The 15459-nt window shown below is 38.8% G+C and overlaps 1 protein-coding gene across 2 annotated transcripts in view; it reads right to left on the bottom strand.

Annotated features, from left to right (window-relative positions):
• Positions 1-3441: 3441 nt before the first annotated feature.
• LOC113155884 (urotensin-2 receptor) overlaps positions 3442-15459 on the bottom strand; it is a 34361-nt gene continuing 22343 nt past the window's right edge. For both annotated transcript variants that reach the window (XM_026350607.1, XM_026350608.1), the window contains exon 4: positions 3442-5088. The gene's annotated coding sequence lies outside the window, so the exon portion shown is untranslated. The remainder of the gene's footprint in view (positions 5089-15459) is intronic.

Below are 15459 nucleotides of genomic sequence, written 5' to 3'. Positions count from 1 at the left end.
GCACTCGGTACTTTGTGCTATAAAGTTGAGTGCACTTGCAAGATGTAAATTTAGCCGTTCAGTTTTCTTTTGCTAATGCCCTTGAAGTTGCATTGTGAAACTGTACAGGCCTTTAAAATTTTTAATTATGTCTTTGCAGTTTGCATGCTGTATGTTAATATAGATTCTGAAATGCACACATGCTATTAAAAAAGAATCAAGAGATAACACCATCTCATCAGGTGAGGGTAATTGAATCCTACCAGAGACTATAAGATACAAGTATACTGTACATATGAAATGTGCAGTACTGTAAACTTGACTATGTTCTGCACCTGTGCAGGGAGTTCATAAAAAATTCTAGCTAACCCATCAGCTGTGTCTTCATACAGTAGTAGGTGCTGAGAGCAGCATGTTAGCAGAGCAGTAGATCCTTTGCTCCAGCCTTCCTGGAAGTCACTTACACCACAGATTGTATTGCACTCGTGTTTTGGAAGCGCTTCAAGCGTGATATGCCATCACACATATGAACACAGAAAAATTGATTTGGCGCAGAATAGTAAATTTTGGACCGTGGCCATGTGGATAATGTGTGAGTGATGTCTGAGAAGTGTGAAACTGAGATGTGAAAAACACAGCTGAAATGTTCTCTGTGTAGACATGGTATTAATGAAACCAACTGGGGAAGGAAACATTTGCAAGATTACATAGATCAACAGCATTTTCTCTATTTACTATTTGTATTTTATTTACTATTGCTTAATCTGGCATAAAAATGGCACTGCATATCATGAAATCATCATCCCAATGCTACTTTTAGAATCGTGCTGAAGGAGTCACAGACTATTTACATAGGTTATTATAATCCATATGTCAATATTAGTCGACACAGCCTCAGTACTGTACATGCTACATACTAGATGGCTTCTTGCTTCATGCAACAATGACTCATACTAATTGAAAACACGCTCACCTCAAAGTGAAATAGTTTTCAATATGAAATTTAACATTAGGTTCAGATTTGTAAAAGGAGACAGATGTGATATCTGAAAAATTACATTTCTTTTCTTCCTTTTTTATTTTTTGGTAGTCAGTATCAGTTACTGCAGCATTTAAGACAATAAGTACTTTTCAAGAATTTAATAACCATCTAATAGTGACTCAAAACTTGTTTTAAAATGGAAGAAGAATAAAAGGCAACACATGGTTCCTTCTGAAGCAAAAGCCAATGTCACAGAAAAAACGACAACAAGAACAAAAAAAAAACAGCTCCATTGTTATGTGCTAATTATTCATAAGATAAATGAGAATCCGTACTTTGTCATTTGCTGCGTTCCACCTTCACTTTTCATCACCTTTTCAAACATTATTCTCTCTCTGTTTGTCTTTTTCAGGACTGCAGGGCATCCAATTGTGTTTTTCTCCGCTAAGCTGTGATTTTTATGTTCCACCCTTCAGTCAGAACTCGGCATATCACAGCAGGATACGTGATAATGAGCTTCATAGAGTTTTCTGTGGCATCAATAGGGATGTTAGGCGGGTTTCTTGAGATAACCTGTCAGTGGAAAATAAGAATTATGATTAACCCAATTAATTACAGAGATAAAAATCGATTCTACCAAGGACACAGACACTCAGAGAGTCAAAGAAGTCAAACTGTTGTTTTTAATAGGAGTGCTCCTAATTTACATTGTCTTCAGCTGTCAGAGAAGAAAAGGATAACAGCATTTGTTTTGTACTTTACAATAGTTCATCCATAGGGACAAGGCAATTAAAGATAAATACAACATCAGCCAAGGACAGACAAACCCTTTATGACTGGACTCTGTGTTGTGTGTGTGTGTGTGTGTGTATGTGTGTGTGTGTATGTGTGTGTGTGTATGTGTGTGTTCTTTTGTTATATTGTAACCCAGTCCTAATTAAGTGTGCAAAAGAATGAGCATCCCAAACGGCTACATTAAAATGCACAAAAAAGTCTGTTCTTTAACCGAGTTTAATTGGACAGAGATAAATAAGCCACACAAGCAGATTATGTTTCCTTTGACATGTATGAAAAGCCTGGATGATGGACAAGAAAACATGATATTCTTCATTTAAAAGTATATCAAATTAGCAACTGTAATACCAGTATGTTCAGCTTCTCATGCTGAACTCACAAAGAATCAATGTTTATTTGTACCAAATAAACAGAACTGGAAGTGAATGGTTTAGTATAATATATCCATAATACTTGATACTTAAAATCAAGCAGTAGAGGCTTAGACATCCCTTTGGTCCCGAAATGGGTCATATTTCCTGTTTGTCAGACCCCTCCCTGCTGCTCCTTATACATTATCTAGGGAGAATTTGAAGACAAGACCAAACAGATATCCCCGTTCAGAAGCAGCATATGTTTTCAGATTGTGTATAGTTCCCACAAACAGAAGAAATAAACTGTTTTTAAAGGCTGTGCAGTCCTTCTCATGAATGAGTGAACTGATCTTGTGTTAAAGTGAAGTGATGATGTGGCACTTTAATTCTAAAGATGAGGTTAAGAGATGTAATCATGAAGAGTAAAAGTTGCGGAACAGATCTCTATATTTATGAATATTTGTCGAGGAGGTACAGTTTTACTCACCATGTGTGACAGCACAGGGGAAGAAGTCAAATTAAATTTTCTATGTCTCCCTTTCAAGCTTCATAATCATCGACACTAACTCAAAAGCAAGAAATGTGCACCAGCGCTGGTACGAGCAGGATTTAGTGCTCGGTTTAAGAGGACAGAAAGCACAAACCTTGTCATGCTGTTTAACTTGAGGCAGTTCTATCTGTGGCCAGTAAATTGGTTTATTTATGACACGGGAGACTCACTCACTGGGTTTATGTGTATGAAACTTGGCTTTACTCCACTGCCTCTTAGCGTAGGGAACATCTTCAGATCCCACGGTGAGATCTGTATAAATTTCTCTCATTTCAAGCTTTTGCATACAAAACCTCCCAAATCCAAGAACAAGATTTCTTCAGAGGATAGATTGCTTAAATATCCATCAGCCAGGCAATGTTCACAGCATGCCTCCTGTTGCTCAGGGAATTCAATCAATAGAAATGTAACAGATTGGCCTCTACCTACTTCTCTCTTGTATCAGAATTGAAGCCATAGCTTGATCAGACAGACCTAAAATTGCAATATGAGACTCAGATGAGCCTTGTAGATGTGAGAAAACACACACGGAGCGGTTTGGACTTTTTACAGTGTTTAGTTGAGATGTTGCAGCGGTTGATAGCATTGCACAGCAACATTAATAGCAGTTCTGACATGCAAAGGAATTTAAATATCTGGAAACAGAGCAGATACATCAGATAAAATACATCAACAATAATAACTATATAGGGAAATAGAATTCTTTAGTCAACCAATATATTCAATGTCTTTTTTTATAGGATATTTAGAAACATTCAAAGCAAAGTTGTGATTTTTTTAAAGAGAATTAAAAGGACATCTTGTTGAGCACACACTGTAAATGAGGCAGTTTCTCAGTATTTTCCTTGTTCAAGTCAAAAAAATCCCCTGAAAATACCTCTCTCCTTCCTGTTTGTTTCTCAGACAAACAGGAAGGAGAGACTGTCTACACCAAGCCCATAATGAAAGTTTCAAAAAGTTTCACTTGATTAGTATTTTCTGTCCTCTTAAGCAGAGAGGAGCTTTTCAAAGATGAACCTCATCATGTCCTACCTGAGGCCCTTCATGTCACAGGAGACACCAGTATTAACCATGCAATTGCTGACTTTGCAGCAAGAAACGTTTTTTCTTTTAGTTGTGCTTTTTGCTAGCAGTAAGATTTTTTGAATTATTTTTGTTTATACACAATTAGTTTGAAATTAGTGTGTGTCTAATTTCTCCATCCATCCATCCATTATTTACAGTCCACTGCCCATCTTATTAAGGAGCCCCTCGTTAACCTCCTCCTGGCAAACGCCGAGGGTTTTAATGGTTGGTTTTTGTGTAATACTCACTGCAGCCGCTAGATGTAGTCAAATGGTAAAACGTACGTGTTGATCATGCTGTTACAAATGACCTACAACGTCATATTTCATAGGCGGGCAGTCTTAAATAGTCCCCAGTGCACTGGCTATTTTTCAGCCTTTGATCAATACACAATTTATAGGGAGTATTTATAACACTGGGACAGCAAATGAGTTCAAATAAACTGCACTTCCCATTAACATAGTAAGGAGCGGGGTTATTTGTGAAGGATGGTGTACAGTATAGTAGCTCTGTGGTTTAAAGGAGTACAATACTGGCTTTGATTAGAGAGGATGACATCTGGGATAAAAATATGGTCTGTTTTGATATTTTTTTCAGGATTTTTTGGAAGTAAGCAAAATACAGAAGCTTGCTCTTTCCAGTTTACAACAACAACATGATGTGAGATTTTAGAAATGCATCTCAGCAACACAGTCATTTTAGAATTCATTGTGTTGAGATAAACATCACATGCTGCGTAACTCACGCACAGTCTTGCCGGATGATGCTGAATTAAATCGCAGCAAAAGCTAAAAGCTAGCCTCTCATCTACTGTTGCTCTCAACAAGAAAGCAGAGTTCATTTCCAAAAGTGTTTTCTATTCGCATCATTCAAGATATCCAGCATCATTTTCTGTCAGAGATTTCTCTTCAGCTTAACTGACACAATTCTAAAAATTCTGTCTTATTTATTTATTTATTTTTTGATAACCACCAACAAACAGTTTTAGAGACAACTTCACATGCAGGTCAACACAATGTGATGCGAAAAGGACAGACGGTAAACATACGACAGACAGATCGTAAGATCTGAGAAGTCTCTGTTTTGTGGTGTAAGACGTTCAGCTCTCTCCTCACCACACAGGCTGTTTAAGGAGCAACAAATAAATACAAGATGTGAGGGTGTGTAATTTGTACATAGTCTCAAACAGAACTCATACAATGCTAATGTGTCCGTACATGTTGATCTGCAAATACAAAAGAAACTTCTGTCTTCTGTGGCCCTCTTCTAGTGGTGAGGCGTTCAGGGTCCGCTGCTGATTGTCTCGTATCCAACAGGTTCTTTGTGTTGCTTTTCTCTTCCTCGTCCAGCACAGTCAGGAATATCTATCAGGGAGACATAGGACGGCATAAGGCTATTAATACTGTGGTTGTAAATCCTCTAAACACACATTCACACTCCCCACTATTTGCAGAGCGTGTTTTCTTTGGAAACAGCGTGTGTGTAAAAATAGCAGAGAAAGCACTTCTCAGTCACTCTGCATATTTAGAAAAGCATGTTTTTATTTGTATTTTTTAAATTATTATTGTTTAACAACCAGATTCATATTGGGGACTCAAACGAAATGTATACATCACATAAAGAAAGTTGTTAATTGGATTGGCTGGTAGGATAAGATTAGCTGTGAATAATGTCTGAGGTGTTTTCCTTTATCCTTCAGGTGTCAATCTCATTAGCATAGCTCATGAGCATAGCTTATTCTCATATCAGTCTAGATGAAACAGGTGAGTGCTTTATTGAGCTTTTGTAATAAACTCAGACACACTCACTCACTTGTGGCTTCCAAAGACTGGACAGAAATGAAGAAACAGCAGGTTATTTATGGGGCAGTCAGTATATAACATATACTGTATTTGTATATATACAGTATACAAATATACAGAGACCTATGGTATATATGTAAACAGCCTTTCACTTACTTTTTCTACCATTCCTTTGTATGTTTAACAGGTGTGTTTAATAAAGACATGAAGGTTAGGCTTTTCAGCCCAACTTTGAATATGCTCATTCATTCCTTTTTGAATTCAGTGTGTCAGTTCAGTTTCATATACTGTATATGAGATGATACATTAAATAAGCTACTTTGTCTTTAGTGTAAATGTATACCACAACTCTCACAGCTCCCTCTTATAAAGCCGGTTCTGTATATTCCAACGAACCGAGTGTTTATTTGAATCAAATCATAGCGGGTCACATGCAAAGTCATTCGCTCTGTGACTTTTTATCTGTTTCGCAAGATTTCTCTCCACGACATGAATATTAAATACTGGCTGACATGATGTGGCACAAATGTCTTAATATAGAACACACTGTGAATACGTGCGTGGCATCAGTCTTTATTAATGTCACAGAAACAATAAATCAATCGCAGATGCTGGGAAAGTGGCAAAAGGACAATGAGATGGCGCGTGTCATTGATTATGTGAGTGCACAAACTCCATGCTTAAGTAAAAGTGCTCAAGTATTGCAGTAAAAACATACTGCGCTACAAGAAGCAATTCATCTCACATTTGCACCGTTTCCAGCCCACAAAGACAGCCCAACACGAACGCCTCATAATTCATCTTCTTTCCCTGCCATTCAGGCACTTGTTATAATTCATTTCTATTTAGCCAAAAATGTGCTGGCACACGTGTGGGGACACATGGAATGTAGAGTGATGTTCCCAACTTTGATGCAACCGGATGCAATAGATAGACAGATCCAATGTAACTGAGTTAAAATGACAATATTTCCCTTCACTAGACTGCATTAAGAATATTGTGTTTTAAATTTAGACTCATTTTAAAACAGAGAACCCAGAACGCCCCTTTCTTTCTTGCACAGTAAAATGAAATGTGAGTGCAGTAATGGAACCCTATTAAATTAATGAATTAATTGCTGCATGCTGATTAAGTGACACGTAGCTGGAGGAGGATTTGTTCAATATCTACATGAGAATATAATCAGTACAAGCAGTAAAACAGAGCTGAGGAAGTAAAGTGACACCCTGCTTACCAGGAGAGGAATTTAAATAATACTGTATTTCATACTTCATAGAAAAGGTTCATTTCTCGATTTAGATTAATCTTATATTATAATAATATCACTACACAGTCTGTACTTTAGACATATGGCTGAATACGGCAGCTTAGCACAGAAACTGAGATTGGGAAAACAGCTATCCAAAGGTAACAACAGTGCAAGACCAATTAAACTGACTTCACACATGCATCACGCTCCTTGTTGCAAATTAGGTGACATGAGAAACATGGGAAATCTTCAAAATAAGTTGTTCAAAAACAAAACAATCTGCACATTTCTGGACCCTGACTCACCACTTACCATATTTCTCTCTCACTCGCACTTGTTTTTCTCACTCGTCCCACCACACTCTTGTTGTCTGCTTCTCTCACGTCCCACTCAAACACATTGTTCCCCGAACACATCCAATCAAACTGACATTAACTAGAGTTACTGAGTTGCAGTGGATTGGTTGAAAAATAACAAATAGGAGAGGGGCTTCAATAACTTGTGAGGGGATCTCCAGAGTCAGGAGAATGGATCCTCTAGGCACAGTGAAAGTCTGGCACAGATTTCGTGGCAATCCATCAGTCTGTCAGTAACCAAAGTGTCCAAACCCAAATTTAAACCCCGAAGAGAAGATGTTATGGACATGCACGCAATCTTTTCTCCATCAGTATTCAGGGCCACTGCTGTTGGCGTTACGGAGCTCTGTGGAGGTATGGGAAGATCAGAATGACGAGAAGTCCCAAAATTAACATTGAATACACAACACATGCTCAAATAAAAAAATAAATCATAGTGCCGTGCCAAAATTATGGTTAAGTTATTAGTAAATAGTTACCAAGGAGCAGTCTTGAGTAGTAATGCCACTGTAATGTCTTGCTGGTAGACTGCATCAGCACCTATATGCATAATAAAGGCCGCATGTGTGTGTGTCTTTCCACATCCAGTGCGCAGGGCTCTCAGCATCACCCGGCCCCGTTAAATGCTACAGCCCCATCACTGAGCGATACGAAAGGCAAACACTCTCACACGCTCGAGCTTGGCACATGCAAAGGACACATTTTTCCACTGCATCACTGTTGGCACGGACAAAAATCCAAAATGTTGCAAAAGCGAATCTACGCACAGTTTCTCATTCAGCATATCTCTCATGTTGTCTTTGACTTTCTTCCCTCTTCCCTAATCCAATTTCTCTCACTGTGTTTATCTAACACACTCTAATGCAATCAGGGCTTGAGTTCCCATATTTGGACTGCATGATAAGTTCAGGGATTACATTTAATACCGTAATGCCAAACGCTTAAGATTTCTGGAGCAAGGCTAATTGACCAGCATTTGAATATTTTTCGCTTTCTGATTGCTATAATCTACCTTTCCTGTGTTTGTGATAGTGACACCAACTGCCTGAGAAAAAATAAATGTGAATGGTGAACTGGGCTTATGTGCAACAGGTCTGTCACTGCTGCTTAGAGCTGAGCTAATGTGTTTTTAAGCCATATAAGGTCCAAAGTAGCATCCTTCCTCAGTAGAACAGGAACTGTCAGCCAGTCTACCTGACATATATATGAATTGTGTTGAACACTGCCTTTGGTTAAACTGGCCGAGACTCTTTCCCAGTTTAATGAGCTGTTTGTGCTCGTTCTATCACATATGCACAGGTTTGCATAGCTCTACTCTGCTGCACACACACACACACACACTTAGATTTTATCACACTAAGTGGCACACTGTGCGCACTGTTGATTCCATGTTGGTTGAAATTAATAACATGGTTTCTTGGACATAAAAGGTGAATTTCGTCAAATTATTTAGTGTGTCAGTGAGACTGAATAGCCCACCTCTATTCTTAGGAACCACAGGCAGACCTGCATTTCGAGAGGTCTCCAAATCCAATAAAGAGCAGGGCAGAACTAATAATGTAATCCAAAACTCCCAGCATTTAGGTTCTGCTTCTGCACAGTGGAGAAATATTGCTCAGCCTGCACCCTGCTTCATTATGTGCAGAAATCCAAACCTTGACAGTTACTGACTGGTTACACTGTAGGTTCTGAGCTAGTAGACTAAGATAATAAATAGGGGAGTGATACAGGCATGAAACATTTATTGCTGATTTGTTAGCAGGTTATCTGGATGGTTAGAGTTGACTGTTTTACTAGCATAGTCTTAAATTATGTATTTTTATGTTTGTCCTCCTTCAGAGGCTGCATTAATGACTTTTATAAAGCTCTGAGGAGCTTATGTTCCTGACTGCAGCATCCTAATGCTTGCAGCAATAGATTCAGGTTCCTAATGCATCATCATCAACAGGTCATCAGAGACCCTGAGTGGATCTCAGTTTGCTAAGCAGTAATGACAACGTCCTCCTCCACAATTCCCTGCAATTCCGCAGAAGTGAATTATTCAGCTAGGTCAACAAAAAGCAACTAGAAATTATTGCCGCATCTTCAAAGATGATTATTCTTCTTATTGTTGTTGTTATATTTGAAGTGTTGGAAGGAGTATTTAGCTAAAAGGGATTCTGTCATTTTTAGAGCAAAGTGAAGCACATTAGCAGCGGAGGGGAGTAAATCTCTTCCACAGCAGCGCTGGAAGAAAGATTTACAGGGTAATTATTATCAGTTGTTATTGTTATGTATTTCACACACCCTGGACCACATTCAGCCTGGATGGCAGCCAATTTATATTTGGAATAGATTTCTCCACTTTTGGATGAGAAACAGCTCGAGAGTTGCTGAGTGCTAAATCAGGCGTGTGCATTTTTAGGCCTAGGTGCGATATCGGCTGACTCCAATACAAAGATGGGCAAAAAGCAGAGTTTGCGTTTCAGCTTTTGCACCATGAGGGCTTGTGAGTCGGTGCTGCTGGTTCTCTGGCTGATATGGCTTCTGATTCTCGCTCGCTCTTTCTCTGGCAGGACACAGACCTGGCTTATCCTGCCCTGGCTTAACACACAACACGCTGACTGGTTCTTATCTTAGGCTTGCAGCACAGCAGACCTCATCCACGCATGCAGCTGCACCGGTGCACAAACACACCACTAATAATGGGAGTGTGTTGACATTGTGTGCGTGCACATATGTGTGCTGCTGTTTACATGTGTGCTTTTGCTCAGACATGGAAATTTAAGCTTTTCAGTAATTTTCATTCATGTTCAAATGATCCACTATGTAAATACTTTATACCAAGCAGATGGTCAAATACTTCTATAGCACGTTAAGATAATTTGATATTTGCACCAAATATGCTAATAGTTATCTTAAATTGAAATGTAATATAATGTTATTTAATCCATTTCATTATCCAGCCTAATACTGCAGTTTAGCTCCAGGCATCCATCTGCCCATTGTTGTACTGTAACTGAAGCCAAATTTATTTTTCCCAATTTCACATTTGCATTTAATTTTTTATTACATGTGCGGCACACATTAGTTCCAAATGTGAAACTGCGGTTGACACGTAAAATCTAAACCATCATCATCGTCACATGTGAAATGTCTCATCTAATTCTGTGTTTTACTGTTTGTACATGCAACTCTAACCATAAAGTTTACAGTCCTTGCTGTAATGAAGCACTCCTGTACATAAATAGATAATATATATATATCACTGCGGTTAGCGCTGACAGTGATTGTGCATAAAAAATGAGCCAGTCAAAACTACGCATGATCATTAACAGCAATGTAACCAACTTGTTTTTCTGCACCCTGCTGTTGTCTGGGAAAAGATTGCAGCGTTAAATTAGATTGTGGTTGCTCTTGGCTTGGTGGAAAAATGCCAGTTTTTGACTGACTTCATTATTCAGATGACATAAGATTGTTTGGCTTCACTATAAACACATTCTCCAGTTGCTCTTCTGTTGTATTTCTGACAAAGAAATGTATCTGCTTGTCTTTTCTTCCACCACAACTCCACAAACTGTAGTATTAAAACCATACATTACTGTTACCACAGTAACCACTGATGTTGACAGTTCAACCAAGACTTTAATTTTAAATTTTTTTCACATATACCTAACGAACATATGGATTAGAAATGTTTTCCCTTAATGAATGAAATCAAAAAATCTATTGGGGGTGGGGGTATATGTTTTTCTGCAGGAATATGCACCTGTCTGAGTGCACATGCTTCTCATGAATCACTAACTATGAGTCACTAACAGTAATGATCAGAAGAACCTTTCCATGTGTCTGCATCTCCCTTGATCCTTTAGAATATGACTGGTGTTTTGTTCTAGCAAAGAACCAAGGGAGTCAATGAACGGTTACTGGAAAAGCTTCCTTTAAAAGTAGGAAAGAATAAAATGTGTCATGATGCAGGCATCACAGGAGGATGGGACGGAGCTGAGAGTTACTTTCACTCCGGGAATACGTCAAAGAGAAATCCTCAGTATCACAACAAGGGCAACCCTTTGATCTCATTCTATATTTTAATGTCAGTTTATCGAACTCGTCACATCAGGGAATCTCAGCACTCACAGCACGCCTGCCTGGGCAAATTCAGTTTTCGCCCACTTTGTGTTGGTGCTTTCGCTGTGTCCTGGTGCTGACCTGCCTGACAGGCTGAACTCAGCTGTTGATAAGAGCCTTTCCCGACCTTTGTTATGGCAGCTTCTACAAGAGGAAACAGGAAGTGGAAACATCGAAGTCTTCCAGAGAGGTACAAGATATTTGCTTATTATTTTATCCTTGACAGAACAAAATGTTTATGTGACATTCCAAGAAGTAGGGTAAAAAAAACCCAAATGGAGAAATAGAGGACTCAGAAGGCCACTTAGCAAAATCCACATAGAGATTGACCCTTGTCTGTGTCCTCTGAGTACCTCCATGCTTTTTCTCACTTCTTCTGGATTCTGAAAACACGCTGCACACGTTTGAAGGTTGCAAACTGACATTATCTTTTCCCTTTAAAGTCTTGGTAGAATACCACGCCGAAGCTCCCAACCTCTGAGCAACCTTGTTTGAAAGCATGTGAGCGGATGAAAGATTGCTATCATCTATTCTACATCCGTCTCCAAGGATCGACTAAAGAGTGTGCAGCCTACCGCTGGGGACATTATCAAATCTGCCCACTCGAGCGCACAACACGATGTGACTGTGGTTACAGTGCCTTGATTCTTGATTTTTATGCATATTCGATAATTCGTCGTAGTCACTCCCAAAAGAGTGGATAAGCCAGATCAAAATCGCTAAGTCTGATCAAAGCAAGCGAGCAGCGGCATAAACGCAGAAAAGAAAAGTGTTTTCACATCTGGGTTTGCCAGAAAAACCCAGAAACTCCTGCCTCCCTCTACCTTTCAGTGGTTTTTCCCCACACCTGTCGAACAACTGTTCTTTCGCTTTTTCATTTCACCATGGAGGGATCAAAGGTTAAGTTTACTCACTTTTGTTTATCCCTCCTCCTCCTTTCTTAAACACCCTTTACTCTGTGTGTGTGTGTTTGTTTCAAGGCTTTCCCCTTGGCTGTTCGTGTCAAGGTGGAAGAATATAGCAGGGATATCTTTATATCCACGTGTCACATTTCACTGGATGGAAAACCAGCAGGGCTTGGCTGGACTTGCAGACACAGCAGTGTCTACTTCACACATCTAGATCTTGTATCAGAACAACAAAAACCCAATTTCCAGGAATAAGTCTCTCGTTATTTGTGATAACTCAGCCATCTGGGTGGCAACACCGACTTGCAAATTGTGTTGATCACAGCCATTTATATATTTTTCTCAGGGCTGTTTGATTCTGATGAGCCCTTTTAATACTTGGTAATGTGCAGAGATAGTAGTGATAAAAGCAGCTTATTGAAAGCAGAGGCGGGGGGCGGGGGGTTGTGTTCGCTTTGTCACTTCTCACTTTTAATGTGGAGAAAATTCCATTAACACTTCATGTTGATCAATCAGTAGCACAGCATTTCACTTTAGCTTTAATGTAATTTGCATTAGATGTAATATTTCTTATTGGGTGTTTTTATCAACTATTCACTTTGATTTGCTTCACGCTCTAATGGTTTTTGACATATGACTAATTAGTGAAGAGTCCTTATGGAGCCATCTTTGAACAGGACAATGTTGAGTATTGAAATGACTTTCTGTTCCAGGGAGAAGCTTCTATTATGTAAAGTTATGTGGGCCTCTCACCTCTCTAGCATAAATATTATGATGTATGTACTATTTATGATATAATATTGATTCTGTGGTTTTAACAGCCAAGGGCAATTCTGCATTTTATTTGCCAGTAAAACATTGTCCCAGTTCGCTCACGGCCATGACTCCATTGTGCTTTTGTTGTTTCAGTGTCAGTAACATTGTGCATCTCTGTGTGAGTAGCGTTGGTGTGTGTGATGCCAGGGTGACTGTAACAGAACAAAGACTTCCCGGCCCACACTTTAGCATTTTCCATTACTCTGTGCCTATAAAAGTCTTAACAGTTATTTGATCTGAATCAAGGGGTTCCAGATACGAGCTACAGTAAGTACAGGACAGGAAAAGTGGTCAGTGAGGTAAATATAGCATGCATTGTATATTTCATAGTCTATATTTCTGTGTGTTTTCCACTAATCTAATTATCAGCGTGTTGAATATTGTATCATCCTAATGTGGCATATACTGGGTGATAAGACACAGCTACACAATTAGTGGCTCTCACAGATCCACGTGTTCCTAGCAACCAAGATGGTGTCCAAATTATTTAGACACTATAATTGGGCCCAGTTTCACACAATAAACAGTATGTTCCAATTACATGATACATCATAATTATAGGTGGAGAAAATGTGTTTTGTTTTTGAGTGTGGACAATGACATCTTTTTAGCTGAATCTGTTCTATAATTTAATTTGATTAATTGATGGACAAGAGGCACACATTAGTTCCAGCACTCTGCTGCAAATATAAATAACATAAAATAAAAATAAATACTGAAATACTGCATGTTTACAGTTTTTCTTACAGTTCTCTGCTGAATATTGGACGTTTAGACTTCAATGGGATGATGATCTTACTCTTTTCCTCAGTTCCTCATTCCTGAAGGTTTAGCGTCAACATCAACCCTTAGTCGGTAATCACAGCTGTGTATTCCACCCCCTGCTTTAACTAAACAAGCATGTGATCAATTACAATTTTATGTGACTCTTAAACTGTGGAACTAATAGGCTCCACTTGTCTACCACTCCTTTCATCAGTGTAGGAACAGGGTTGTAATTAAGGCATAATGTTAAAGCACTTCTCTGAACAGCCCTTACGCATTATCTTTGGACTTTGTTTGTGTCATCTTAACAACAAACCCCCTTTCATTACTGTTTATTTCTAATATTTACTTCCTCCAGACTTCCTGTCCTTGTCATTTATTCCTTCAGTAAGGTTCTTCACGGGGTCACGTCTTTTGTTCATCACCCAGTTGGCTACAGAACGTTATGTTTTTTGTTCAGTAAACATTTCTTTCAGTTATTTAATTAGTAAAAATAAATGATTTAAATATTTATATTACATTTTGCTGCAACACAGGCAGATTAATACACATCAGCTATTCTTCCATCACTGAAGTATCTGGCAGACATAATTAAATGTTCCATTCCGCCTATGCAAGCTTCACACTTATGAATTAATGACATTCTTCCACATGCACTGATGGTATTTCCAATTAATTGCATTTGCATCTACGTGTTAAGGAGTGTGCGTTGTCCAGCTACATGTATTGGTGTTTGCAGATGTGTGTGTGTCCCTAATTAAGGTCCCTCTGCCGCTAACATTGCTCTTGTTTGAAATGTCACACCATGTTACGCCCCTTGCTGATACCATTCTTGTTGTGTTGTTAGGACAAATTTAAGGCTCCTTGTCAAAAACCTTTCAGTCTGTTATGAAAGTCATTACTTAGAGAAAGATTCTGTATAATGGATAAAATATAGTCATCATTAGACCTTGTCTACACCCTGCCTACACTTAAGCATCTGTGTAAAACAGCCAGTAGTCCTCATGTCTGGACTCAGGGCAGTGTTCATGTCACAGATTTTTCATAAATGCTTTTGCAGTGTAAAGGACAGAATTACTTGATTTCCTCTAAAAAAGAGTAGTGACTGACTGTAGTGTGGTGAATCAACACAGTTAGTTAGTAAAATAACTTATTCTATGAAGTAGCTGAATGTGCAGCTATAGATTTGTTCTGTACCTGTGAGACTATGGGAATGAAATCCAGTAACCAGATGTCTCTGACTTTTTAAAGTCTTCCACTGTTTGATGCAGTATAACAACGAGTGACAGCGGAGAAAAGAGAAGCAGTCATGACAGGAATTAGCTTCAGAATGTCACAAGATCAATTCAGGTGCACTGTGGATAACCTCAGGTAGAACACTGGCAAGAGATTGCCTGTGACACGTTCTGCGGCACAGTACACTTCCTACATAGTTTCAGAAGTCAAAGTTGTATAGAGAGAGTCGACAGTAGACTTGAGGAGTGAACAGGATTAAACCAGCCTACTGTAGCCCCTTCAGATAGCTGACATAAGTTGCAGGAAGTATGAATCTCAACAACAACCCAACATTTTTTTCATGTTTCATGTTGTCTCGCTTGTGTAGCTATTGCAGAAAAAGCCAGCAAGCAATGAGGATATTGACTTATGTATCTCCAACTTATGCTAAAATATTATGAAATGAGATGCAGCTGTTGAGTTTATTTACCAATCTTAAATTACTGCACTTGGATAA

This window comes from Anabas testudineus, chromosome 19 (assembly GCF_900324465.2).
Source record: "Anabas testudineus chromosome 19, fAnaTes1.2, whole genome shotgun sequence".
Lineage (NCBI taxonomy): Eukaryota > Metazoa > Chordata > Actinopteri > Anabantiformes > Anabantidae > Anabas > Anabas testudineus.
This window is presented reverse-complemented; position numbering and strand designations above follow the sequence as displayed.